At 38.3% G+C, this 26490-nt stretch overlaps 1 protein-coding gene and 1 long non-coding RNA gene across 7 annotated transcripts in view; one reads left to right on the top strand and one right to left on the bottom strand.

Annotated features, from left to right (window-relative positions):
• Positions 1-26490, top strand: part of PDE4B (phosphodiesterase 4B) — a 552462-nt gene that overhangs the window by 122321 nt on the left and 403651 nt on the right.
• On the bottom strand, positions 16269-25332 carry LOC146402882 (uncharacterized). 2 transcript variants are annotated; one of them, XR_014808065.1, is made up of 4 exons: positions 25081-25219; positions 19892-19984; positions 18704-18765; positions 18335-18459 (listed from the first exon to the last, which is right to left on the bottom strand). It is a non-coding gene; the product is annotated as an uncharacterized LOC146402882 (long non-coding RNA). The 2 variants fall into 2 exon arrangements; XR_014808066.1 differs by lacking the exon at positions 18704-18765 and having other exon boundaries at positions 16269-18459; positions 25081-25332.

The raw sequence follows: 26490 nt of genomic DNA, 5'->3' as shown, positions 1-26490 counted from the left end.
CTGAAATAATGTGACGAAGGGAATAAACAGGGTGGTGTGAGGGAGTAAATGTGAGCAAAAGAATAGTACTTAGATAAGGCAGCTGTGCACGTCCTCCAAGAGAGATAATATTTGATTGGTACCTAAAGGATGAAAAGCAGTTAATCTATTCAAAGGGGGTGGGGCTTTGTAGGGAAGAGACATGTGAAAGCCCTGGGGTGAGAAAGAGCCTAATATCTTTGAATAGGGGAAAGGAGACCAGGGTGGCTGGAGCCCAGAAAGCAAGAGGAATAAGGAAGGAAGCGGAAATTTGAGAGACAAGGAGCACTTGACTCACCCAGTCACTTATAGGCTATTGTGAGGAATTTTGTTTTACTCTAAGAGCAATAAAAAGCAATGGCTTATGTAAGGTAATGACAGTATTTTAAACAAAATATGACAGGATCTGACTTAAAGAAAATAGCGTTTTAGGTACAATATTGGAGTGGCAAAGAGGAAGTAGAGACTCTTTGCATAAAAGGGATTTGAAATAGGGTGATGCCAGAGGAGATGAAGAGAAGTGAAAGGATTTAATTGCTGTTTAGAAGCAGACAGATAGAGTTTGCTAGGAAATTCCTGTAGACGTTTGTGAAAGCATCAGTAACCAATCCTATCCTTTTTTACTTGAACAGCTGGTTGATAGTGGTGCTGTTTGTTGAAACTGGAAACACCTGGGGGATGATTTTTTGGGGGTATAAACCAAAAGACTCATTTTCAACAAGTCAAGTGTGAAGGTGCCATTGGTCTGTGATGGTCACAGGTACTTAGAGGTGTATGTGGGTCTGGGCTTCAGAGGTGAGGGAGACATTGGATCAATCATTAATACTTTAAAAGATCATTTTATTCCTAAAATACTTCAAATAGGCTAAAAGTACAGAAAACAATTCATAAACACTCACTATCTATTGATATACCTGCTATGTAGATTTAATAAATGTTTTAACACTTTGCTTTTTTTTTTTTTTTTGCTTCAGACCTTTTAAAAATATGATGTCACAGATAAAAGAAGGAGAGCATTCTTGACAATACTGGGAAGAGAGTGGCTTAAATGCATTTCACTTCTCATCCTCTTTGAGCTGTTCCTCTTCTTCCAGCAGACAGATCCTGGGGGCTAAGAAAGAAGCCTCAGATTCTGTCACAGTATTGCCAGAGATAGTATAGGAGTTTCCCCTCAATGGGAAGAGGAGAGTCTGGAGGTCAGCAGAGAAGAGTCCCAGGATGATGGTGAAAAGGCTTGCATCCTGGGACAGGCTAGTCCTCAGAAACTTATGATCGCACTCAAATTGACATGTATAGGAATATATCTAATATTCTACTTCTGGTTTCCTAAACACTGAGAAGTAACCAAACCCTGTGGCCTGGCTCCTTTCTACCTGTTAGGTTGGGAGAGCATGAAGAGGCCAAAGCAAGAATGTTAGAGAGGTTTCCTCCCATGCCTTGACATGATACCAATAAAATACCAACCTCCATGCCACTGAAATATAAGAATGGATACTTGCAAGACTGCTAGTGCTTAATTAACCCTATTACCTTAAGCTCCCAGGAGCAGACCAGGAAAAATATCAGTGCAACTAAGGATATTAAGTTACCAGAGAAATGAAGAGCAAGGAGAAAACACAGAGGAGGTTCCTGTGCAATAGAGTTATTGAAGGAGACAAACAAAGGCCTACAGCAAAAGCAAAGTACTTGACATTCAAGTATAGCATGAAGAAATACTTTTGAATTCAAAATCATTGAAAATATTCAACAGATGAACTGAAACAGTAAAAAATCTCTGAGATTAAAAATAGCACACACAGACACAAACACACAACTGAAATACACATAACAAACTAATGTTCTGAAAGATCAAGTGTTAGAACTGTCTCAAATGTCAGGGGCAAATGCAAGGACATAAAAAAATCTTTAAAGAAAAGGAAAAAGTCCTGGGGATTTAGTTCAGTACGCCCTAAAAGGGAAATAAGTGTTCTGGAAGAAGAAAAAGAAATAGATGGCAGATAGGCAATAATCAAATAAATATCAGACAAATATTTCCCAGTTATGAAAGACTTGAGCCTGAAAACTGAATGGATTTACAATTCCAGGCAAGACTGATGACAGCAGACTCAAGGTCTAGGCACACTGCAGTCAAGTACCCGAATTTCAGGTCCACATAAGAAAAGGCTTTAAGCTTTCAGTAGGAAGGACCAAATAAGTTACAAAAAAAGTAAAGTAAGATTCAACATTCAAAAAACTTAAAATATAATCTTCAGCATGAGAAACTAAATACGAGAGTATAATTTATAGACTTCTAAGAAAAAAAAAGACTGCAACCCAAGAATCCTGTATTCAACCAAAATACCAAGATGTCATTCACAGCTGTTTTAGGAAAAATAATCGGGGTGATTAATATTGGGGACCTTGAGATGGAAAGATTGTTTTGGATTATCTAGGTTGACTCAACCTAATCATATATATCTTTAAACGTGGAGAACCTTTCCTAGCTGCAGAGAACCAGAGAAATGGTTGTATGAGAATGACTTGAGCTGCTGTTGCTGGCTTTAGTGATGGAGGAAGGGGCCATGGACCAAGGAATGCAGGTGGCCTCTAGAAGCTAAAAATAGCAAGGAAACAGATTTTCCTCTGGAGCCTCCAGAAAGGAGGACAGCCCTGTTATTTAAGTAATACCCATTTCCCCCATCTGTAAAATTGCAGAAAATTGTGGTAGATTTCCAGTTCTGACTACCTGCACTATTGGTATATGTTTGGCTTTCCTTTATGTGTGGGGAAAAAGCATCTAAGTAAACTACAGTCTCTGTTTATGAACTTGCATAGATTAGAGGGACCTTAAGTGCCCCTCACTTTTATTCTTTGTACTTTTACTACAAGGCTCCAGGCCATGGTCTTTGTGATACTTCTGTTTCTATCTGGAGGAACAAATTTAACAGTCCGTCTTGGGTCAGTGTGCTTGCTCTTTCTCATGAACTCAAGCATGTTAACTATCTGTTGAATTTTTATAAAACTATGTTATCTGTCTAGGTCACTTGCTATTTCCCCCCTATTCTTGAAACAGCATTTCTTTTAAGCAGCTTGTATAGGCCAATGCATCTTTTTCCTTGGAATGGCTCTTTTTATTAGGATCAAATTTGGCTTGTCCTAGAACTTCTAGATCTGTACAAATTGTGAGAAAGGTAAGAAATATCTTCTAAGGCATTTGCCTCATTTGAGCTTTTGTATAACTTCAAGTGTGTGTGTGTGTGTGTGTGTGTGTGTGTGTGTGTGTGTGTGTGTGTATCTACTTCTGTCTTCAAATAAGGAGGAATTGGCTATTTCTTCAGGCCTGTAGGATTCAGGATGACCTCAGGATTTGATATTATTAACTGTGTCTACACAGCTATCCCCTTCCAAATGTCAGGCTCCCCCTACTTCCCTGCCAGGGTCCAAACAGAAATTTGCCTAGACTGAGATTCAGCCTCTTCTGAAGTTCTGCTAGTAATTATGTCCTGTCCCTGTTCTACTATGATTACCATCCAGCTGTAGGAGCAGAAGTTCTCTTTATAATGCTGTCAAGGAATCCCTCATACTCTCTTACTTTGCTTTAAATTGGTGATCAATAAATCTAAGCCTGTCACAATCTCTCTTCAACCAATGGTACCTAGCAACAGCCAACCAATTCCATAGTTCTAACAGTTATTATTTCTTCATATCTTAAAATACTCAGGATGTTGTTCCAGCTATTGCATCCCCTTCCATTTGTATCCTATCACAGATGACCATTGGCGGAAGCCAGAAAGATGCTTTAGCATTCCAAGGACTATCCACACTTGACCTGTCACCAGTGATGGGGTTCTTATTGACATCCAGCTGGAAAAAAAATCCAATTCCACAATTACCATCTTTAGAGTCTGCTTCTTAGAAACACTTCTGAGAACACTTAGATTGGGGTCCTCAGAACAAAACCTGAAATAGGGGTCTTTGTTTAAGTGATTTATTGGGAATTTGCTCTCAGAAGAAAATGAGGAAAACATCAGGGCCGGGGAAACTGTCAGACGAGAATGTGGTTTCAGTAGAGACTAGCTCCAGTCTGATCCCATAAGATACTCCAAGGTCTGCACTAAAGTTGTCTTTCACCTTATACTCCATTCCCCTCCCCCCCATACATAAATTCCTTGTTCCAGCCTGAGATTCTTCCTCTCACTTGCTGCAGAATCTCCTTTTCAGTTTTTCCTTCTTGGCTATCAAAATTCCACTTATAATTCTAAGCTTGGTTTGAATCCCAACTGTGTGGAGCCAAATCCTGATACTCCAAGGTCTGGCAACAGAGGGTGAATCTCCCTAGGGAAAAACATGGCAGAAACTTATGGGTTTAACTCTTGTCCACTGAAATTCTCCTTCCTCAAGAGAACTCCCTTCCTTAGGATGGTGTTCTCAAAGTGTGGTCTGGAAGCTAGAATATTAGCATCACTGGAGAATTTGTTAAAATTACTGGCTCTACTCCAAACCTATGAAATCAGAAACTCTGGGTGTAGGGCCCACGATCTGTGTTTTAATAAACCTTCCAGGTGATTCTGAGGTCTGCTAAAGTTTGAGCATCACTGTCTGAAAGAGTCTTTTACTGATTACCTTTGTTTGACACATTCTTCTGACCTCAAGGAGTGGTTCCCCATTTACCACTCAAAACAAATAAACTCCTTAATTACTATGGCACAGCTGGAACATTTAAACTAACTTCCCTAATGGCTTGTCCATAATAAAAGGAAAATGAATTTCCAGAGTACTATATAATTAGAAGCAATGATTCATAAAATATAGAAATGTATTACAGTGGCTAAAAGCATCAATTTTATAGTCGAATTAGACTGAATCCAGCTTGTCACTTAATCATGTTGATATTAAAGTTCTGCATCTGTAATAAAGCTGTCATGAAAATTAAGTGAGACGATGAAAGTAAAGCAATTATCAAAGCACCTGATTCATAGAAGGTGTTCAGTAAAAGATAATGCACTCTCTTTTGCTTAGTCATCATCAGGGCATAGCACCCTGTTGACAGTGGATCTCAGCAACTAGCTCTCAGGCCACCTCCACAGGACTTGGGACATTTTTCACCCTAAGAATTCCAAAGCCCCCCTTCAATAATAATCTAGAGTACTTGAAATCTAGGCCAAAAGAGGTGCAAGAAGTCTGTCTTCCCTTTTGACGCTCACAGCTCAAATTCTAATTTACCCACTTAGTAGCCTCCTATTTTCTAGGCTATTGTTTTGGGGGGAGCATCAGGCCCACCCCCAACATTTACAGGGCTTAGAATAAGAGTATCATTTGGAGGTCCACATAACATACATTTACAGATATAATTTAACAGAGCAAGCTAAAACAATGTTTAACCTCTGTGTAGGCAGAGTAACAGCCTCTGCAATCCAAGGATCCTGTGGATACATTACCTTATACCATAAAGGGATTTTGTGAGTGTGATTAAGTTAAAGACCTTGAAATGAAGTGACAATCCTGGATTATCTAGTCATGTCATCACAAGGATCCTTACTAAGAAGGAGGCAGGTGAGTCAGAGAAGGAGATGTGACAATAAGCAAAAGTTGGAGTGGTTTGGTACCATGGGAGAGGAATGATAGCATCTAAAAGATGGAAAAAAGCAAGGAAATAGATTCTCCCCTAGCACCTTTGGAGAGCAGGCAGCCCTGCTCACCAATTTTGGATTTCTGACCTTCAGGATTGTTCAGTAACACATTTGTGTTGTTTTAGCCACTCGGTTTTGGTTAATTTTTACAGCAACATTAAGAATAGCCCTCCTACCTTCCTAACAATACAATTTTAAAAACTGTACATATGCTTTTACAAGACTGCAAGTTAGCAAAATATCAATGGTGATTAAACTTAATGATTATTTTGCATGGTGAATGGTCTGAATGTCAGTGATATTTAAATGAATACTTAAGTAATATATGTAATTCATTAATTATTTTTATTCCATTCTCTTTACTTTTCTTGCCTTTATTTCAGCATAATTACAAATTATAGAGAAGTTGCTTTTAATAGACAGTATTGCAAAATTAGATAACCTTTTTTTGAGTTATTGCAGTTCTCAGATAATATTTTTTATCAATTATAACATGGAGAAATTTGGTTCTACTGAGGCAGTAGCAACTGAATTGTTATTAAAACTCTTAAAAAATATTTAGATTTAGAAATAAATGATTACTTTATATATCATATTCACACTCTAAGGGGATCACCTATGACAAATTATCATTGTCTCAGAAAGAAAAAAACAAATATTTAATTTAAGCAAATAGATTGCTATCATATATAGGTGTGATTTTCCACATCTATAAAGCGATTATCTAGAATACCTAAATTATTATTTTTATTTTTTTCAAATGGGATGTTAAAAGAAAATTTAAAAAATAGAAATAAGATGCTTAATATGTTCAAACCTTTCATTTCAGTTGAAACTATAACAAGATCTAGAATGGCCAGAATGTAGTTTTAAGTTTATTTGTATACAAACCTTATCCTTTATCATCAGGCAAGTGTTTTCATTTCCTGTTTCCAGTTTCTTTATGTTTTATTGGAATGTCTCTTTGATGCATATTTCTCATGCAGTTTATTTCGATTTAGATTTTTTTTTCAAAGAATCAAAAAGTGCTTTTTATTCTTTTTAAAGTGAAGTAACCAAACTCATATCTGTTGATGTTTTTGTTGAAAATACTGCACAATGGTGAGTACCTTGAGCACTGTGAGCAGGAACACAGAGAGCTAGTGCTTGGCCCTGCTGGAAAAATGATATTATCTATTGCATTCAGCCTACAGGAGAGGATATATTGAAGTAATTCGTGTTGTCATTTCCCTAAATCCTTCCCCTTTCTCCAAAGTCTCATCAGTCTCAATCTGATCAGTCTGCTACCAGGCTGTTTGACGCAGCCCATCACCCTTTGGGTATTAAGATATAATGGTCTTTTATTTTGAAGATTGGGAAAAGAAATGTGCTCCAGCACATGGACAGTTTACAAAATACCCTCTGAAGTCAAGCACGTCAAGTCCCCTTTTAGGGATGTTCTGTTCTCAACCCACAGAAATGTCTCTTCTCCCTATTGCCTGAAAAAAAAAAGATAATAACAAAGGCAGAACCCATTATTACAATATAACATAATGAGCCACGCAGCACATGTGTGCATGCTACCACACACACACACACACACACACACACACACACACACGGCATTTAGGTAAGTTGTTCAAGCTTGTTCTAATAACAGTGAGCATTGGGATTCAAACCACAAAGGTCATTCTGGTACTCTAGCCTGTTGCCTTAAGAGTAGGGATTTATAGTTCTTTCTCTCATTTAATTATCTAGTATCTTACCCTTAACCTTTGTCACTCAAATTCAGCTCATATTTTCCTTCTTTGGGGAAGGCCTCCTGATTTCCTTTTGAACTTTGTAAACATAAGTCTGATTTTACAAGTGATGTGTCTATTAATCATCTATTTGATTACAGTCTCCTGATTTCTGAGTTCCTTGAGGATAGGGATTGTGTCTTACTCATTTATGTATTTCTGAGACCTTACAGCATGCCTGGAAGATAGTAAGAGCTGAAAAAATACGTTTTAGCTAAATTAAGTTGAATAAAAGAAAGTTATTGCCCTAAAAAAAAAAAAAGAAAAAGAAATCCACCACTATTGTAATTCAGTAAATATAGAACCGTAAGCGTGGGCATGACATACAGAAGTCACTCACATGTCTTTAGGTTTCAGACTCCTTAGCCCCTGGGATATTTTAAGAGGAATCTTGAGAAGATTCCACTTTTTCTTGAGTAGTTTATTCAAGGCCTTTCCATGCTCTCAGCAAATTCTTCCTGACATTTAACCTGAAGCACTATTTTCTGAATGATGGGCTGCAGCTCTGAGAGAGCTGCTGTAATTGCCAAAGTTTCATTCTTACCACTGGGGCATATTAAAGCTTTGAGAACATCTTAACTCAGCACATTTTAAGGAGCAGTATTTTTAGTTTCTTGGCTCAATGATCCAGTTTTAATTCAGGAAACAAAAGGTGTTGGTTTAAGTAACAGTGATATAGCATCACCCTGTTTCCTCTCTGAAGCCTTTTCATCAACTCTATTTAAGCACAATCATTCACTCCTTTCCCCATGTTCTCAAAGCCATTTTATTTAAAACACACACACACCTGCAGTCGCACACATATACACAGAACATTACATCATGTTTAGATGCTGTTTCACATGTACAAAGTGATATAGGTATAGGTTGTAGTTGCTTGATTTTCCTGAGAGTTTTCTTCTTGGGAGATTCTTCAGTGCCTTTCCAGTAAGAGAGGACTTTCAGTAAACGTTTGGGAAATACATGAATACCGAGTGAGATGAAGTGATGTGGGGCTTGAAGTAACCTTGTTACCTTTGTTTCTGTTGTTGTGAATGTTACATATATGTGTCTCCCTAGTATATTTGCCCAAGATTTCCTCTAAGTGATATACACTGGTGACAATACTGGTATAGAGGTTGTACACCTTGATCTTTACGAGGAAACACGGCATTATTTTTCAGAGTGGTGGAAAAATGTGCCTTCCTATCAGCAGTGTATAAAAGTTCCTATTTATCTAATCACGATCTGATCCTTGATATTTTTAGACACCTTGATTTTTGCCAGTCTAGTTGGTATGTAGTGGTATATCATTGTGGCTTTAATTTGTGTTATACGGTTACTAATGAGGTTGAGCACATTTTCAAATGTTTGTCACTTTTGAAGACTTCATGTTTTAGAGCAGTTTTAGGTTTACAACAGGACTGAGAAGGAACTACAGAGATTATTCCCCATATGTCCTCTACTTCCCTGTTCCTCGCATGCATAGCCTCCCCTGTTTTGAACATCACTCCTCAGGATGGTACTTTTTTTTTTTTAACCAAGGATGAACCTACATTGATTGACATCCATAATCTCCCAAAGCCCATAGTTTCCTTTTTTTAAAAAAAAAAAAATCAAGGTCTAGTTGATTTATAATATTGTGTTAATTTCTGCTCTATTGCAGAGTGATTCAATTATGTTTTTAATATATATGTATTCTTTTTGATTATGGTTTATTATAGGATACTGAATATATTTTCTTGTGCTATACAATAGGACCTTGTTATTTATTCATTCAATATATAATAGTTGGCCCTATTTAATTTTAATGAAGTGTAGTTGTCTTACAATGTTGTGTTAGTTTCAGGTGTATAGCAAAGTAAGTCAGTTACAAATATATATACCTCCGTTCTTGCCAGATTCTTTTGCCATATAGGTTATTACAGAACATTGGGTAAATTCTCCCGTGTTAAACAGTAGGTCCTTGTTGGTTATCTATTTTATAGATATTAGTGTAAATATGTTAATTCCCAACTCTTAAATTTGTCTCCCCTCCATGTTTCCCCTTTGGTAACCATAAGTTTGATTTTGAAATCTGTTTTGTAAATAAGTTCTTTTATTTCATTATTTATTAGATCCCACATATAGGTGATATCATGTGGTATTTATCTTACTCTGTTTGATTTACTTTACTTAGTATGATAATCTTTAATTTCATCTTGTAGTTTCCTTTAGGGTTCACTTCTGGTGTTATACATTCTATGGATATACATCCATCACTGTAATACAGGGTTTTTGCCCTAAAAATTCTCTGGGTTCTGCCTATTCATTCCCCACCCCCAAACCACTCTATTATCTCCCTAGTTACACATTTTCTAGAAGTCATCTAGTTGGAATAGATATGTAGCCTTTCAGATTGACTTCTTTCACTTAGTTATATGCATTTAAAGTTTGTTCACGTCTTTTCATGGCTTGAAACCTCATCTCTTTTTAGTGTTGAATAATATTTCATTTTCTGTATGCCCACATGTATTTATCTGTTTATATGTGGAAGGCAATCTTTGTTACCTCCAAGTTTTGGCAATTATGAATAAATCTACTATAAAATCCTTGTGCAAGTTTTCAGTGGATGTAAGTTTGCAGATACTTTTGGGTAGGTGTCAAGGAACATAACTGCTGGATTGTGTGATAAGAATGTTTTGTTTTGTAAGAAAGTACCAAACCATCTTTCCAAGCGGCTGTACCATTTTGTATCAGTAATGCATGAGAGTTCCTATTGCTCCACATCTTTGTCAGCACTCGATTTTGTCAGTGTTCTGAATTTTGGCCCTTCTAATAGGTGTGTAATCGTATCTCATTTTAATGTGCATTTTTTCCAATGACGTGATCTTTTCATATGCTGATTTGCCATTTATACATCTTTGGTGAGGTGTAGTAAAAGTCTTCGGCCTATTTTTATTTTTAAATTTTTCTTCATTTGAAAGTTTTAAAGTTTTTTTAGTACACGGACATTTATTTATTCACTGGTTTATAGGTGACTTACAGTATTAGTTTTGGGTGTAAAATATAATAATTCAGTGTATTTATATTATACTTCATACTAAGTTATTATAAAATATCGATTATATTCCCTGTGCTGTACATTACATTCTTTTTTCCAATTTTTCCCACTTTATCAAGATATAATTGACATACAACAGTGTATGTTTAAGGTGTACATCATAATGATTTGATGTATGTATATATTATGAAATGATCACCACAATAAGTTTAGTCACTACTATCCATTACTTCACATAGTTAACAGTTTTTCTCCTTGTGATGAGAACTTTCAAGGTTTACTCTTTTAGTAGATTTTGAAAAAAAAAATATGTAACTATAGTCATCATGTTGTACATTGCATCCCCAGAACTCATTACCTTATCACTTTGGCCCATTTTTAAGTTTTTTTTTTTTTTTTTTGAGTATTAAGAGTTTTTTATATATCTCGGATAACAGTTATTTATCTGATGTCTGTTGCAAATCTTTTCTCCCAGTCTATGACTTGTCTTCTAATTCTCTTGACATTGTTTTCTACAGAGCAGAAAATTTTAATTTTAATGATGTTCAGCTTATCAATTACTTCTTTCATTAATTGTGCTTTTAGTGTTATATAAAAATGCAATCACATATCCAAGGCCATCTGGGTTTTCTTCTATGTTGTCTTTTAGGAGTTTTATAGTTTTGCATATTACACCTAGATCTTTTATCCATTTTGAGTTAATTTTTGTCAAGGTATAGTCTATGCCTAGATTCACTTTGTTTTTTTCTGCATTTGGATATTCATTTGTTCTAGTGATATTTATTAAAGAGAGACTATTTTTGCTCTATGTATTACCCTTGTTACTCTGTCAAAGATCACTTGGCTGTGTTTTTGGGGGTCCATTTCTTTGCTCTGTCTTCTATTCCATTGATTTGTCTATTCTTTCACCAGTACCACACTGTCTTGATTACTGTAGCTTTATAATATGTCCTAAGGTCAGGTAGTGTCAGTCCTTCCAACTTAGTTCTTTTTCAATATCGTATGGCTAATCTCCATATAAATTTTAGAATTAGTCTGTTGATACCTGAAAAGTAACTTATTGGGATTTGAATTTGGATTTTATTGAATCTGTAGATCACATTGACAAGAACTGACATCTTGACTATAATGAGGTCTCCTATCCATGAACATTGGATACCTTTCCATTTATTTAGTCCTTTTGATTTTATTCAGCAGAATTTTGTAGTTTTCCTCATATAGATAGTGTACATATTTTATTAGATTTAGACCTACATATTTCATTTGGGGGGCTGCTGCGGTAAGTGGTATTGTGCTTTTGATTTCAAATTATAGTTGTTCAATGTCACTATATAGGAAAGTAGTTAACTTTATATTAACCTTGTATCCTGCAACCTTGCCATATTTACTTACAAGTTCCAGAAGGTTTTTGTTCTTGTTGATTCTTTTGGAATGATGATCAAGCCATTTGTGAACAAAAACAGTTTTACGTCTTCCTTCCTAATTTATATACCTTTTATTTCCTTTTTTTTTTGGCCTCATTGCAGTAGCAAGGACTTCTGGTTAAATGTTGAAAAGAAGTGATAGGAGGGGGACATCCTTACCTTATACCTGCTTCTTAGAAAGTTTCAAGTTTCTTATGATTAAATATGATGTTAGCTGTAGGTTTTTGTTGGTAGTTTATCAAGTTGAGAAAGTCCTCTCTATTCCTGGTTTAAATTGGGTGTTTTTATTTTATTTTTTTATTTTTATTTTTATTTATTTATTTATTTTTTATCTTTGGGAATAGATTTTATTTCAGCCTTCTCTCAGGGTTTGCTGGAGACCATTTGAGATCCCTTGAATCAGGTTCTTTGGTAACAAGTGCTGTATCTTTTTTTGGGGGGGGGTGTTTTTATTAAGAATCGGTGTTGTGTTTGTCAAATGCTTTTCTATATCTATTGATATTATTATCTGATTTTTTTAGTCTGTTGATGTGATGGATTATGTTAATTGATTTTCATGAGCGATATTGGTCTATAGTTTTTTTTTCTTGATATACATTTGTCTGTTTTTCAGTATTAGGGTGATGATGCTGACCTCACAGAATAAATCTGGACGTATTCCCTCTGCTTCTCTCCTCTAACAGAGATTGTAGAGAAATTGGTATACTTTCTTCCTACATGTTCGGTAGAATTCCCCAGTGAACTCGTCTAGAACCAGTGCTTTCTGTTTTAGAAGGTTATGGATTATTACTTTAATTGCTTTAGTAGATATAGGCCTATTCAGATAATTTATTTCTTCTTGTGTGAGTTTTGGGAGATTAAGTTTTTGAAAGAATTGGCCTGTTTATGTTCTTTATCAGTTTTGTGGACATAGAGTTGTTTATTACCATTTGCTTTTCTGTGACATGTTTGTGTGTTTTGTCTATTTTCTATATTTTCTTCCCTTTTAGTGATTTTCAGACATTTTCACATATGTTTAACTACTTAACATTTTGTCAGTTATTTGTGCTCCAAATATCTTAGTTTAATTTTATATATTCCCAATGTACCAAATTTTCCATAACTATATAGTGGCTTACTTTAGTGCTAATGATGATAGTCTTTGACTCTATTTTGTCTTATTTTTTTGTTTTTGTTTTTAGTACATCATGTATTTGTCTAGGATGCCTTTTTTTTTTTTTGTCATTTTAGGGCTGCAATTGTGGCATATGGACTATTTTGAGACCCTTAAGGGCCTGGCTTGTTGAAGGAATCAAAGGCTTAGTTCCTCCCACTTTGTGTTCTTTGGTGGTCCTATTGTGGCCCTTTGCCTTTAAGGCAGCTCTGCCTCTCCTCAAACCACACTGCATATTGAGTGACTGCCCCATGTTCTTCAGTGGGGTTTGTGAGCCCAGCAGTATATCACAAATTGGGTCCTATCAGAAATCCAGCTGCTTTGTAACAGGTCAGTAAATCTCTTAGTCTACCCTATCGCTAGAATCAGAAGTTCTGGAGAAAAGGTGACTGTGGTCATTGATCTTTGGAATGAGTATCAAATAAAATTGTATTGTCTTTCTAGTGTATGCCTTGGATTGTTACCCCTAACCCCTCCTGACCACCTTCCAGGACTGAAGGACTCATTTTCCTAGCTGCTGGGCATCATTGTCCTCTCTGACTTGCCCTTGTCTGAAGAGGACTGCCATGCCCAAGGATTAGCCTGCATCCAGTGACTCTTGATGCATCTGTGTGTGCCCAGATCAGGACACCTCTCAAGGACCATCCTATCTCAGAGTCCCCTGTGGTGCTGGTTGAGACTTTTATTGTGACTGTAAAACAGTCTCTGAAAATCTTGCTTTTGTCACTTCCCCACAGGTATGATTTTATCGGCACTCCCTAATGAACTTGCATGTGAATCTGTCTGGGAGTCTGCTTTCCTGGAGAAAATCAATCTAAAAGTTTCATTTTCAAAATATTTTAGAACTAACATGGCTTCCTAGAGTTATATACTTTAAATATTTATACTATTTCATGAATTCTAGTACTGGGAGCCATTTAGAAATAATCTAATTTTACGTCATTCTAAAGTAAAAACTTGAACTATGTCTAGTCACTTATGATGGAGCATGAAAACGTGCGAAAATAGAATGTGTACCTGTATGTGTAACTGGGTCACCACGCTATACAGTAGAAAAAAAATTGTATTGGGGAAATAACTATTTTAAAAAAAGAAAAAATAATAAAGTAAAAACTTGAGACTCTAGAGTTGAACTATCTCATAAAAAGTCACCAACTCACTTTACGGTCTCCTGTTGTCTCTAAACAAAGGAGACTGAACTCTAATCTTTACTGTTTAAGTTCTGTTATTCACGTGATCTGTGGTTCTGAGCCTTTGAGACCAGCCTTTGGTGCTGTGTTCCTTCTTTGTCTTTTGTATATTTTTAGTTCTTTCCTTAGATACGCATAACAAGTTTCTTCAGATAGTTTTGAGCTGTGGCCACAAAACAGAGCATAGAAAATGTAGCCAAAGGTGCTATAGCAAAGAACTTTGATGTATTTTTCTTGCTTATATCTTGTAACACCCTTACCACTATTGGGCATGAATGTGCGTACAGGGTTGGTTTTGTGGGCATGTGATTGGTTCTAAATTCAGAAGGTCCAAACTCTTCATTTCATGCTCATTGGCTGCCTTGAAATTCACAGTCTTTTTTTTTTTTTTTTTAAACCATGAGGCCCAAATTTAATTTTTCAATGGACATCACATGTAATGTAGCTGGTCCTTGGTAGACTATTCAGTATAGAAAGAGGAACATGGCTTTGGGTAGCCGAAAGATATGGGATTGAATCATGCCTCTGTCCCCTATATTTTATGGCCTCAGGCAAAATTTTTCAACCCCCTGGACCTCTTTCCTCATTGAGAAAATATTGATGACAGGGCTTATGTATTTGAAATTTACTAGTGGAAAAGACCTAATTAACAAATAGGATCACAGTAACTCTCATGTGAAAAAATTAGAATTAGTGAAGTTAAGCCAGTGGGCTCTGGAATCCCATTTTCAGGGTTCATATTTGAGCTTTGTCATTTACCAATGGTGATACCTTGGATAAGTTCCTTACATATTCCTTGTGTCCCATCTGGAAACCATAAGGTCTGTGTGAATGTTAAGTGAGTTAGTTGTAACTTCTCCAGCCATGACCTGGTCTATGGCATTCATTCAAAGGTTAACTGTTATTGGTTTTAGGAAAAAGGCTCAGACTCTTCTGATATATGCCTCCTAGGAGGGAAAATAATCAAAAAGATTCTTTATAGAGAAAAGGGGGGCAGCACACATGAACCCTGTTGTAGCGGAGGACATGGCTGCTACGTACCGTAGCAGAAAGCACGTAGCCTTGTCTGCTCAGCAGTTTCACTTAGCGGTCACCTCTGGACTGGTCATTGTGTCCCTGAGGAGAAGAGTGCTCCCCTGTCAGCAGGCTCTAAGTAGTTCATTCTACTGTACAGTTTTACACAGTTTGCCTCTGTAGCAGAAAATTTAGGGGCACAAGGTCCCCATGATACTTCTGTGCTCATTGTCTTCAATTTTATCCTTGGTACCTACTTGGAGCCCAGAAGCCTTCTGTCATAACTTACCTCACTTGTCCTCCCCGAGTGAGAAAGGGGCCGGGATGAGCTCTGAGAGGGAATTCCAAATGCTTGCAACATAATTCAGCCTGTTCTCAAGATGTGGTGTTGTGAATAACAAAAGCAAATAAGCACTGCAAAAAAACAAATCCCAAACTGAACAGGCTTATTCTCTTTCTGGATTACTTTCTCCTTGCTATGGACTGAATTGTGTATATTCAAAGGCCCATGTCGAAACTCTAAACCCCCACTAAGGTGGTGTTTGGAGAAGGGGCCTTTGGGAAGTAATTAGACCGGGTCCTGGGGGTAGGGTTCTAGTGGCTTTCTAGAATGAGGGAGAGCGCTGTTTCTCTCTCCACATACCCTCAGCAAGGGAAGGCCATGTGAGGACACACTGAGAAGAGGCCTTATTCAAGCCAGAAAGAGGGTGCTGACTGGGACGTGACCATGCTGGCATTCTGCTCACAAACGTCCAGCCTCTACAACTGTGAGAAAACAATTCTTTGTTATTTAAGCCACACAGCCTATAATATTTTGTTATGACAGCCTGAGCTAAAATGATCCCTTTTGACAGGTTTTTTTTTGGGGGGAGGGAGGCAACCCTGCAGCCTATGGGGTCCCTGGCCAGGGATCAGATCCGAACTGCACTTGAGACCTACGTTGCAGCTGTGGCTATGCTGGATCCTTTAACCCACTGTGCCTGGCCGGGGATTGAACCTGAGTCCTGGTGCTGCAGAGAGGCCACTGATCCCATTGTACCACAGCGGAAACCCTGATAGCTTTTTTCATGTTTTTTTTTTTTTTTTCCCTCTTATCCTCACTTGTATTCATGCTCTCCAATCACTAATAAACTAATTGCCAGAAATGTTTAGGTAACAATTAATTGATGAATCCCTCCATATAAGAGCATTAAGAGACAATTTAGCTTCCTGTTGTGGCTTGCATGGTGCCTCCCAAAAGATATATGAAGTCCTGACTCCCAGTATCCGTGCCTGCTATCTTACTTGAAAATCAGGTCTTTGCAGATGTGATCAAGATGAGGTCATAGCAGAGTAGGGTGGGACCTTAACCTAATATAACTGTCTCCCCATAAGAAGAAGAAAGTGCTCTGTGAGGGCACAAACATAGGAGGAAGGTCTATCTGATGACAGAGGCAGATATTGGAGTGAGGCACCTGCTACGCAAGGAATATCAAGGACCTGTGGCCACCATCAGAGGGAAGGGAGAGGCAAGAAAGCCTTCTACCCAGAACCTCAGAGGGACCCTGGCTGTGCTGACATCTCAATTTCAGACTTCTAGCCTCCAGAACTGTGAGAGAATATATTTCTGTCTTAAGTCACACAGTTCGTGGTACTTTGTTACGGCAGCCCCTAGGAAACGACCACACTTGTCTTCCCTCATTCAAGCAGTGTTTTATTCTTGCTTTAGTCTTTCTGCTCAGTCATTGCCATCCATAGAATTGCCTTCGAAGCCTATGAACAGGATACACAGGCACGAGGACTTTTGAAATTCTAGTCATCTGATTTTGTGGAGTAAAAGATGATCTGCAGAGGGTATGGAATCCACGCCACAATGTTGCCTAATCCCTCCGGGCTCACACATTCTTTAGCCTGTTAAGTAAACCCAACAACCACTAGGGAACAAAGTGCACATGCATGTGTGATGGTGTTGGGAGCCGATTTCAGTCTAGTTCTTGCCAATTTGTGGTTGATGAAAGGCCACAGTCTGTTCATCTCAGGGGTGGAGAAAGCTGTATAAACTAGAAAGGACAGTAGAGCTTCTTGTTGATTTGTATTACAGATGCCTTTTATTTACAGAATCTCACTTCCAATTGTGCAATGCTCTTTTAAAGATTCTTGAAATATTTGTTTATAACTGTTCAATCACTCCCAGATAAGCAGAAATAACTCAGTTTCATATGTTTTATTTTTCAACACAAGAGGGCAGCATTGTAGCACTATTAAGTTCCTGCAGGGCTCACACTGCTGTACTTTGTGTTGTGTAGGTTTACATACAATATACCTTGGAGTTCCCGTTGTGGTGCAGTGGAAACGAATCGGACTAGGAACCATGAGGTTGTCAGTTTGATCCCTGGCCTCACTCAGTGGATTAAGGATCCGCCGTGAGCTCGCGGACCTGGCTCAGATGCTGAGAGTTACTGTGGCTCTGGCATAGGCTGGCAGCTACAGCTCTATTTAGACCCCTATCCTGGGAACTTCCATAATATGTCACAGGTGCAGCCCTAAAAGGACAAAAGACAAAATAAATAAGTAAATAAATAAGTACAATGTACCTTTTTCAAATGGATAATCATTTAAGAGTTGCACAAAAGAAGACCCAGACTGTTTATGACTCACATGACATTGATTTTCAAAGTAGTTTTAAAAACAGTACCCTCCCATGAGCATTCACACACATTTTGTATATTTCATATTTGTTTCTGATCCTGTAGTAATCACCCAATTCTGAGAAGACTAGGCGCTATTGTGTTTTGCAGTGTTTGTATATGTATGGTAATTTTCTAGAAATCTGAATTCATTTGAAAGGAATTTTCTGTCATGTTCCTGAGAAGTAGAGAGGGTCCCAGGAGATAGGTCTGTTTGACATAAAGGATGCATAGCCCACAGAGCAGGTGAGTGCCCTGTCAGATGGGACACAACATGTCTGTGAGAGAGAGAAGCTGGTGCCAAAGACTCTTTAGGTCTGTACAAATAAATGGCCTTGGAGATGGGAGAAACAAGTGCAATAACAATAGTAATAATAACAATAAGTACCAATTTTGGCTGTTCATCTCATCTTAGATCTTTTATTTGCTCACCACTATCATTCTTAATCTAATACTCTTGTAAAATTACTCTCGTCTGTAAGGGTGAGGAAGAACAAGCCTGGTTTGGTTGACTTGCCCTTCGGTTTTTGGTGGCAGTGCTGATGGCCAGATCCAGGCTTCTCCCACTACACGTTGCTTCTCCATCTGCAGTAAAAGAGAGTGAATTCAGGGACTCGGTGTAAAAAGTTATTGTATTTGATATTCAAACTTCACCCGGACCCCATCCAATTCATGTATTTAATTTAGTCAAGGCTATTCTGATGGTTAATTTTATGTGTCAACTCTACTGGGCTAATGGAGTTTATCAGATAGCTGGGAAAATGTTATTTCTGGGTGTGTCTGTGAGGGCCAAGAGATTAACATTTGAATCAGGAAAGATCAGCCTTACTGGTGTAGATGGGGAGCATTCCGTCCTTTGACGTAGATGGTAGATGCCCATCATCCAGTTTTCTGAATAGAGAAAAAGGCAGGAGAAGGGTGAATTTGCTCTGTGTGAAGCTGAGCCATCCGTTATCATCCATTATAATCAGTGCACCTGTTTCCTGGGCCTTTGGACTCAGATCAGGACATGGCTGGATTGCACAGCTGGCTTTCCTGATTCTCCAGCTTGCAGATGCTAGATGTCGTATTTTTTTTGGCCTTCACAATGGTGCGAGCCAATTCCTATAATAAATCTGTGTATTTTATATACATTTATAGGTTTTGCTTTTCTGACAAATCCTGACTATATAGCTACCTTAAGCAAAATATAAATTTTACTATTGCATTTATTATTTTTGGCTCTTTACATCTGTACAACCATTTAATGCTTTAGGGCTGAGAATCTTTTTTTTTTTCTTTTTTTTTTTAGGGCCACACCTGCAGCATATAGAAGTTCCCGGACTAGGAGCCCAATTGGAGCCGCAGCTCTGGCCTATATACCACAGTCACAGCAACGCCATATTCAAGCCATATCTGTGACCTACACTACAGCTCACAGCAACGCCAGATCTTTAACCCACTGATCAAGGCCAGGGATCGAACCCGTGTCCTCATGTCCTCATGGATATTCATTGGGTTCTTTACCACTGAGCCATGATGGGAACTCACAGGTCTGAGAATCTGGATGTCAATAGCACTGCGGGGGAGACCCCAGAAGTCATTTATTTATTTATTTATTTATTTATTTATTTATTAAGCTTTAAACATACAATTTATTGAATGTTAGTTTAACCTCCATTAAGCTGTTTTTTTTTTTTTTTTTTTTTTTTTTCCCCTCCAGTCCCTTTTAGAGTTCTGTCTCCTGGTACAAGTGCGTCAGGGACTGAGGAGGGAGAACTGGCTTTTGTCCAGTAGTGCAGTGGGTTCACATCACAGGTGTTCCCCTGAAAAGCCCAGGGCATGGCAAGGATGAGAGGTTACCATCTGCATTACCTGCCAGGGGCAGATATGGAAGACAGCGCCTTGACTCTTGAGAAAGAAACACAGGCAACCACAAATGGCTGAGGTAGATTGTCCATGATTCCCAATGGTTGACATCATGGACCAGTCCTGTCTATTCCTGAATCAGGGCTGTATCTTTTGAGGGTAACATCACCTTAGGAGTCAGAAAGGCTTGAATTCCTGTTCCAGGTTTGTCATTCTCTGGCTCTTGGCTTTGGGCAGACTCCCTGAGCCTCAGATTCCTCATCTGTGAAAAGAAAGATAAGAATAATACCACTTTCTTGGGATTAATAAATAAATCGTGTATGTATGTATGTGTGTATATGTAATTATTTGGTACACACATACCCATTCAACAAATATGGCAGTCCTTTAAAAAAAATTCATTTTGATCTACTTTACTTTGTGACAAGGACACCAGTCTCTAACTCAGAGCCATCTACAGCTCTGAGCAGTGCCCACTGAGGCCACTGGGTGTCTCTAGAATGCTTGAATTTTAAGAGTAAGAAAAAAGATGCTTCTGAACATGCTCTATAAACTGTAAAGCTTTGTAAAAATATAAGATTATAATGATTAGTTCTCTGAAATCAACTTCTACGTGATATATACTATATATATATATATATATATATATATATATATATATATATTTTTTTTTTTTTTGTCTTTTTAGGGCTGCACTTGCAGCATATGGCGATTCCCAGGCTGGGGGTTGAATTGGAGCTATATCCGCTGGCTTACTCCACAGCCGCAGCCCTGCCAGATCTGAGCCCCATCTGCGACCTACACCACAGCTCATGGCAATGCCGGATCCTTAACCCACTGAGCTGTACCTATACTTTTGCACACATCTAGTTAGTTCAAATCAGTATTTATAGAGCACCTCGTATATGTTAGGGAAATACCCATTCATTTTACAATGTGCACTCTTCTAGGCACTGCATATAGCAGGAACAAAATGGACTAAAGCTTTGCCCCTGGAGCTTATATTTATAAGGACGGCAGTAAACAAACACACACAGGTAGAATGGTGGAATGTTTGGTAATAATATGAAGAAAAATGGAGCTGGGTAAAGTTGAGAATAATGGTGGATGGCATTTTAGATAGTGTGTCTTAAGAGCCTTCTTTCACAGGGTGCAAACTGAATACAAAACTCAACTAAATAAAGGAATGAGCCACATATATATACCCTGGAAAAGTGAGCTCTCATCAGAGAGAATAAAAAGTAAAAGACCTTGAAAGCAAGGTATGTGGTTATGACATTTAAGACACAGCAGGGTGAGCAGGGTGAACCATGCAAATCGATAGGTTTCCTGTATAATTCATTGTCTTTTGAGGAGACAGTATCTATTATAACTTTATAGCTCCTTGGTTGTACATGTATTCCCCTATAATATTATAATAAGAAAAATGATAATAATTAGTATTATTGAGTGCTCACGTATACTAGGTTTAGTCCTTACAACCCTATCAGATAAATATAATTATCCTCTATTATTCAGATAATCGAAAGAGCCTTCTTATGATAACACATTCAGGAAGTGGGTGAGGCAGCCTTTTGTTTTTGTTTGAAATGTGCAGGCTGCAGAGTAACTCAGTGGGAAGACGGAGGAGCAAAAAGCAATGATGTGACAGGAGTTGTGGAAAGCTCCCAAGAGCAGGTGACATACGACTTGTGCCCTGGAGGATAAGACTAAGTTCTTAAGGGAGAAGAAGGCAGGGATGGGAGTGGAGAGAGACTCTCCTGGTGGAAACAAAGCAATGGAAGCTCGGGAGAGCATGGTTTGTGCAGGAAAGAGCATATAGTTAAGCGAAACTGAAGAATCTATAACATTGAGTGTAATAGATATGTTCTTGTGCCTTCAAGTACCAAGGGGAAGGTCTGCTCCTGTGATATAGGAACCTCCCAGCCATGGCTGGGTGGAGATGGAACCCTGACCCAATTATAACGGAACCTACTGTAGTAGGGACATGTGACTTGTGCGGCTTGACTCAAGCTCATGGTTGGCCGAATCAGATTCTCTCTTTCAAAATTTCGAAGCAAAGATACCAAGACTATTGCTAGTCTGTGGAGGGCCCTAGAATAGGGAGGTTACCCCAATTTGGGGGCTCAGGAATTTATTTGAGGCCATGTGAAAACTGTCTCTAGAAAGAGAAAAATGCAGCAAGGGCAGAGATGAGCAAAGATGGAACATCATGAGGTCTCTGAGGAAAAGAAATGGAGGCACAGCCCCTCAGTTTCTGCTGCTTTTACTGTTCCCAATTTTTTAGGGCTCATGAGATAGGTCTGTTTTCTGTCCTGGATCTCACAGATCTTTCTGTCTTAAAATTAGGGGGGATCATATAACCTATTATCCAATATGGCATACGTCTGGGAGTGGAAGTAGGTGCAGTGAATAATTGCAAGCATAAACTGGACAGTGACAGATATGAACTGGGACATAAGCAATGGCAGATGGAAGGATTTAACCACTTGCTCTCCAGAGAATAACTGATGATGACAATGACAACAGAGCAAAATTTCATTTGTGGTGTTTGCCAATTTCCATGGTATAAATACTCCCACCACAGCTGATTCTAAACCCTCAATGCAATATCAACCGGTGGAAAAATTCCTGAAAATTTAATAAATCAGCTTTCTCAGCCTGTGACAAGTCTGCTCCAGCTGGGTGCACAAGGCCTGACCTAAAATACCTCTCTCCCCCAGGTCCACTCTGCTTTGTTTTCATTTCAGTGTTTTGAGTGCATTGGATTCTTGCAAATCCAAAAGTACTGACTAGAAAGAACAGTGGTGCATCTGGGCCTGAAACTATAGGTAGTGAGAAGTCCGCCTCTGAGCCTCCCTTCCAGCTCCTTGAAGAGAGAGACTGCCTGAACCTCCCTTTCATTCCACGTGTACCCAGCACAGTGAGGGATACACAGTAGCTGTCAGTAAATAACTGTTGATTAGTGCTTCACCGTTCACTCATTGGCTCCCTGAGAGTGGGGTTACCCGGCTGTGATTTGCAATTTGCCTATCAGCAGTGGGAAGGCTCCTTTGTGACAGGCCAGCAAATGCCAGCTTCTCAGGGGACGCCGAGCCTGGGCTCTGACATTCTCACCCAGATCTGATTGCTGTCAGCTCACCATCCCCTGTCAAACACTAGGCTTCCGTATGCAGAAAATGCAGTTGATTCACTCAGCGGTGGGGGAGCCTTACCCTATAGCCACGTGGGCACTAAGTGCCTGATCAGGGCTCCTACTTGGCTTGTTCACGTTGGCCTGAGGCAAGTGCTGTCACCCTCATTCTTCAGCCTTCATTCTTTCAATAACACAGTCTTTGCCTTCGAAAACGCAGAAGCTTCCAGACTGCTAGGGAAGCAAAGGTCACCCAAGCTTATTAACTGAGCCTGGCTGGTGCAGGCACATTCTTACCTGCACCCTAGATTTTTCTTTTCTCTTCCCTCCTTTTTATTCTCATTTCTGCTTGTATGTAAAGATCTTTATACATTTTCAAAGGCTGGTGATATATCAGAAGAATTCAGGTTCTAATAAACTTCCCACAAGCAATTTTCCTGTTTCTGAGTATGAGACTGCAAGCCATTTCCTCTGGAAATCCTCAATGTAATATTGTTCGATAGTTGATAATTGCACTTTTGCTGGGACAGAATGTATTCCAAATTAGACACATGTGTGCCCACACACACGCATGTGCACACACGACACACACTTTCTGTTCCAGCAGTTCTCAGCTGAAATGAAATGACGTGAAACGACAGTTCTGTGCTTGTGCTACCACTGTCCATTTTAAGTGAATTGCTTAAATAGTTGTTTATTTACAAGTCTTCCCAATTTATATGCCAACCAAAAGAATGATGAAGCAATTATTGTCCGAGGTGAGTTATTCCAAAGTACTGTAAAAATTAAGGTAAAAGATCACACCTGTAACTAAAGATTCTTAAGGCTCAGCTTTCAGTAGATATGCATCAGAATCAAGAAGTCAGCATTCATTCATTGTTCCTGAAACTTTTGGTTGTTATAAGAGCCGTTAACTTTCATAAACTGTAGTGCAAAAATCAACTCGCCACAAAATTCTATGTGCTCAAAATGTGTCCATTGATGTCTTCGATGATGTGAAATAATGTTGTGAGCTAAAATAAAAGATGTTCAGAAAGTTTGCTATTTGCTAAAACACTGTTTAAAATTCTGTAGAAGAGTAAAAATTTTGCATATCTAATAAATATGATTTAATTTGCAGCCACTTAGTGGATCACTATCTGACCATTTAAAACTATGTTGTAGAAGAATATTTGCTGCTATAGAAGGATAAAAAAACATACTTCCAAGTGGTAAAAATGATCTACAAAACTTCATGATAACATTTTTACCCATATGGGTGTGGTGTGGGGTGTGTGTGTGTGTGTTTCAGAAGACTAGAAAAATGCATGCCAACATGGTCTATTAACAGTGGTTATCCCTGGGTGGGATGATTAAAATTAAATTTCTTTATTTCCTCTTTTCATTGTTCAATCTGCTCTGTTTTCATCGTCTTGCACATGCTTGACTATTTTGGTTAAAGGAAAAGTTATTGTCAATGAACTTACTGAATTTGGAAGAGGCTAGAGCCATACATAGTTACCTACAAAGTGAGGCATACATCTGTGGTAAGCTTATGGAGTAAGGGTGTGTGAGTTATTCATTACATTCCTCTCCTTCTGTTGAGCGATAAGTTTTAGAAAGTTGAGCAGGGTTACCTAGAGGAGTGGGAACACCTTGGGTGATGTGAATTGATGCCTGCTTAAAGAGTCAAGGCATCTCATTCCCCCCGAGCAAGAAGAACAAAGCTTTTACTGTACTATTAATTAGAATTCTGCTTTGCATAGTCTGCGGTTACAGATTTCAGTGAAATTGGTGCAGGATCCTATTCTTGAAGGGTTACAAAGCACATATTGTTGTCAAAGTAAATCTAGTACAGAAAGATGGCATCCTTGCAAGAAAAATTAAATACATTTTACGTGGTGCCAACCACATTAGACACCTTCAGAAGTTTTAAGTGTTAAATAGTTAATGAACATTTCCAGGAATCTTGTCAGCATTTTGACTTAAAGATGAATGTTATTTCCCATATGCACAAAACTATACATTTTAATTGTTTCTCTGATGGGAAACAATTGAACTGAAATGTAACATTGTTAACTATGATGGTTCCCAAATAAGGGATCAAGGTAACCATGCAGAAATTTCTATAAAGCAAACATCATATCTTATTCACCTTCTTCCCAAGTGCTTGGCACAGGTCCTGACCCAATAATAGGCAGTCACCAGAAGTATGCATACTTAACAGAGCTGGAAAATGTGCTTACCTGAGATGTCTCCAATCTGTGCTTGCTGTTGAATAGAATGGCATGGTGGAAAAAACAAGGGGCAGAGAGACCAGTGACTTGGGTTCTCATCCCAGCTCTTCTATCAGCTCAGTGTAGGACTTTGCTTTGTGGCTCCATTTACCCATTGGCTATCAAGGGGATTGGACTAGATTAACTCCCATGGTGTTTTCTTTCATATTGAAGTGCCTAAGATTTCATGGCATCCCTCAGAGCCTTTTTCCTTTCTCTCCCTATTGCCCAAGCTCATGTATTTATTAGCGTATTACTGAATGTCTTCTCTGTGTGTCAGGCATTGTATTATATCACAAAGAATAGGCCTGCAAACAAGGCATAATGGTCCCTGGCCTTGGAGTCCCTTCATCCAGTGGGAGAGTTGTGTGCCCACCTACGTGACTGACTGCATTTTGAAAGATTTTACTCATTGTTTAAAGTATGATCTTGATGGAGCTGGTTGATACTTCAATGCGCTTTAACCATTTTTCAGGGTACTGGGTGGGAAGCTCCACTAAAAAAATCATCAGCATGGACAACAAAAAAAGCTGCTCTCCTTCTGCCCTGATGGAGGGATCCTGTGTGCTGCTTCTCCTTGGGAGGCCTATAGGCTTGAGCTCTTTATTTCTAAGTCCAATTTGGTTTTATTGTAAAGTAAGCTCACATAGCTTTAAAATGTCAAAAATGCATCAAAAGGTCCATAATGAAAAATAAAGTCTCTGTCTGAGGACTTCTGGGGAACAGGGAATGTTAAGATTCTTGATCCAGGTGCTGTTCACACAGATGAGCTTACGTGATGAAAATTCGAGAACTATACACTTCCTAGTGAGTGCTTTTCTATATATATATATATGAGACTTCAATAGAAACTTTTAAAATCCACCCCCCCAAAAAGGTATGATCTTACAGTAATGAGAAGTTACTCTTCTTGGGGGAATTGCTTGTCATCATAGAGCTCTCTTTGATAGGATATATGAAATAAAAATGATTAAACTCATACTTTGTATTTCCTTGTTCATTGTTTGAATGGGCCAGAAGAATAACAAAGGTTGTGTTGTTTTTTTAGTTTTTTAGTGACATAGGGGATATATTTCACATTGCAGAATAGATGTGTGTTTAAAATGACGTTTATAAATCATATTTTGTAATCTGTCATATTCTCATTGTACCAGAGTGAACTGTTGATTAGAAGGAGTGTTTCAGTGACATGTAACAAAGGCATATTGTCATGTAATTATGACCCAACCTACACACGTTTTTCTTTTACTTTAAGTTTTTTCTTAACTCAAAGCAGCTCTATACTTTAATAAAATGAAAGTAAGATACTAAAATAATCATAGCCACATTTTGGCACAGCATATATCTTTTTATTTTTTTATCAAAAATTATTTATTTATT

This window comes from Sus scrofa, chromosome 6, assembly GCF_054392235.1.
Source record: "Sus scrofa isolate SSC_HxYL_T2T_F1_AM1 chromosome 6, Sscrofa_HxYL_maternal_Yorkshire_Landrace_v2.0, whole genome shotgun sequence".
Classification (NCBI taxonomy): domain Eukaryota; kingdom Metazoa; phylum Chordata; class Mammalia; order Artiodactyla; family Suidae; genus Sus; species Sus scrofa.
Note: the sequence above shows the minus strand (reverse complement) of the source record. Positions and strands in the feature narration are given on the sequence as shown.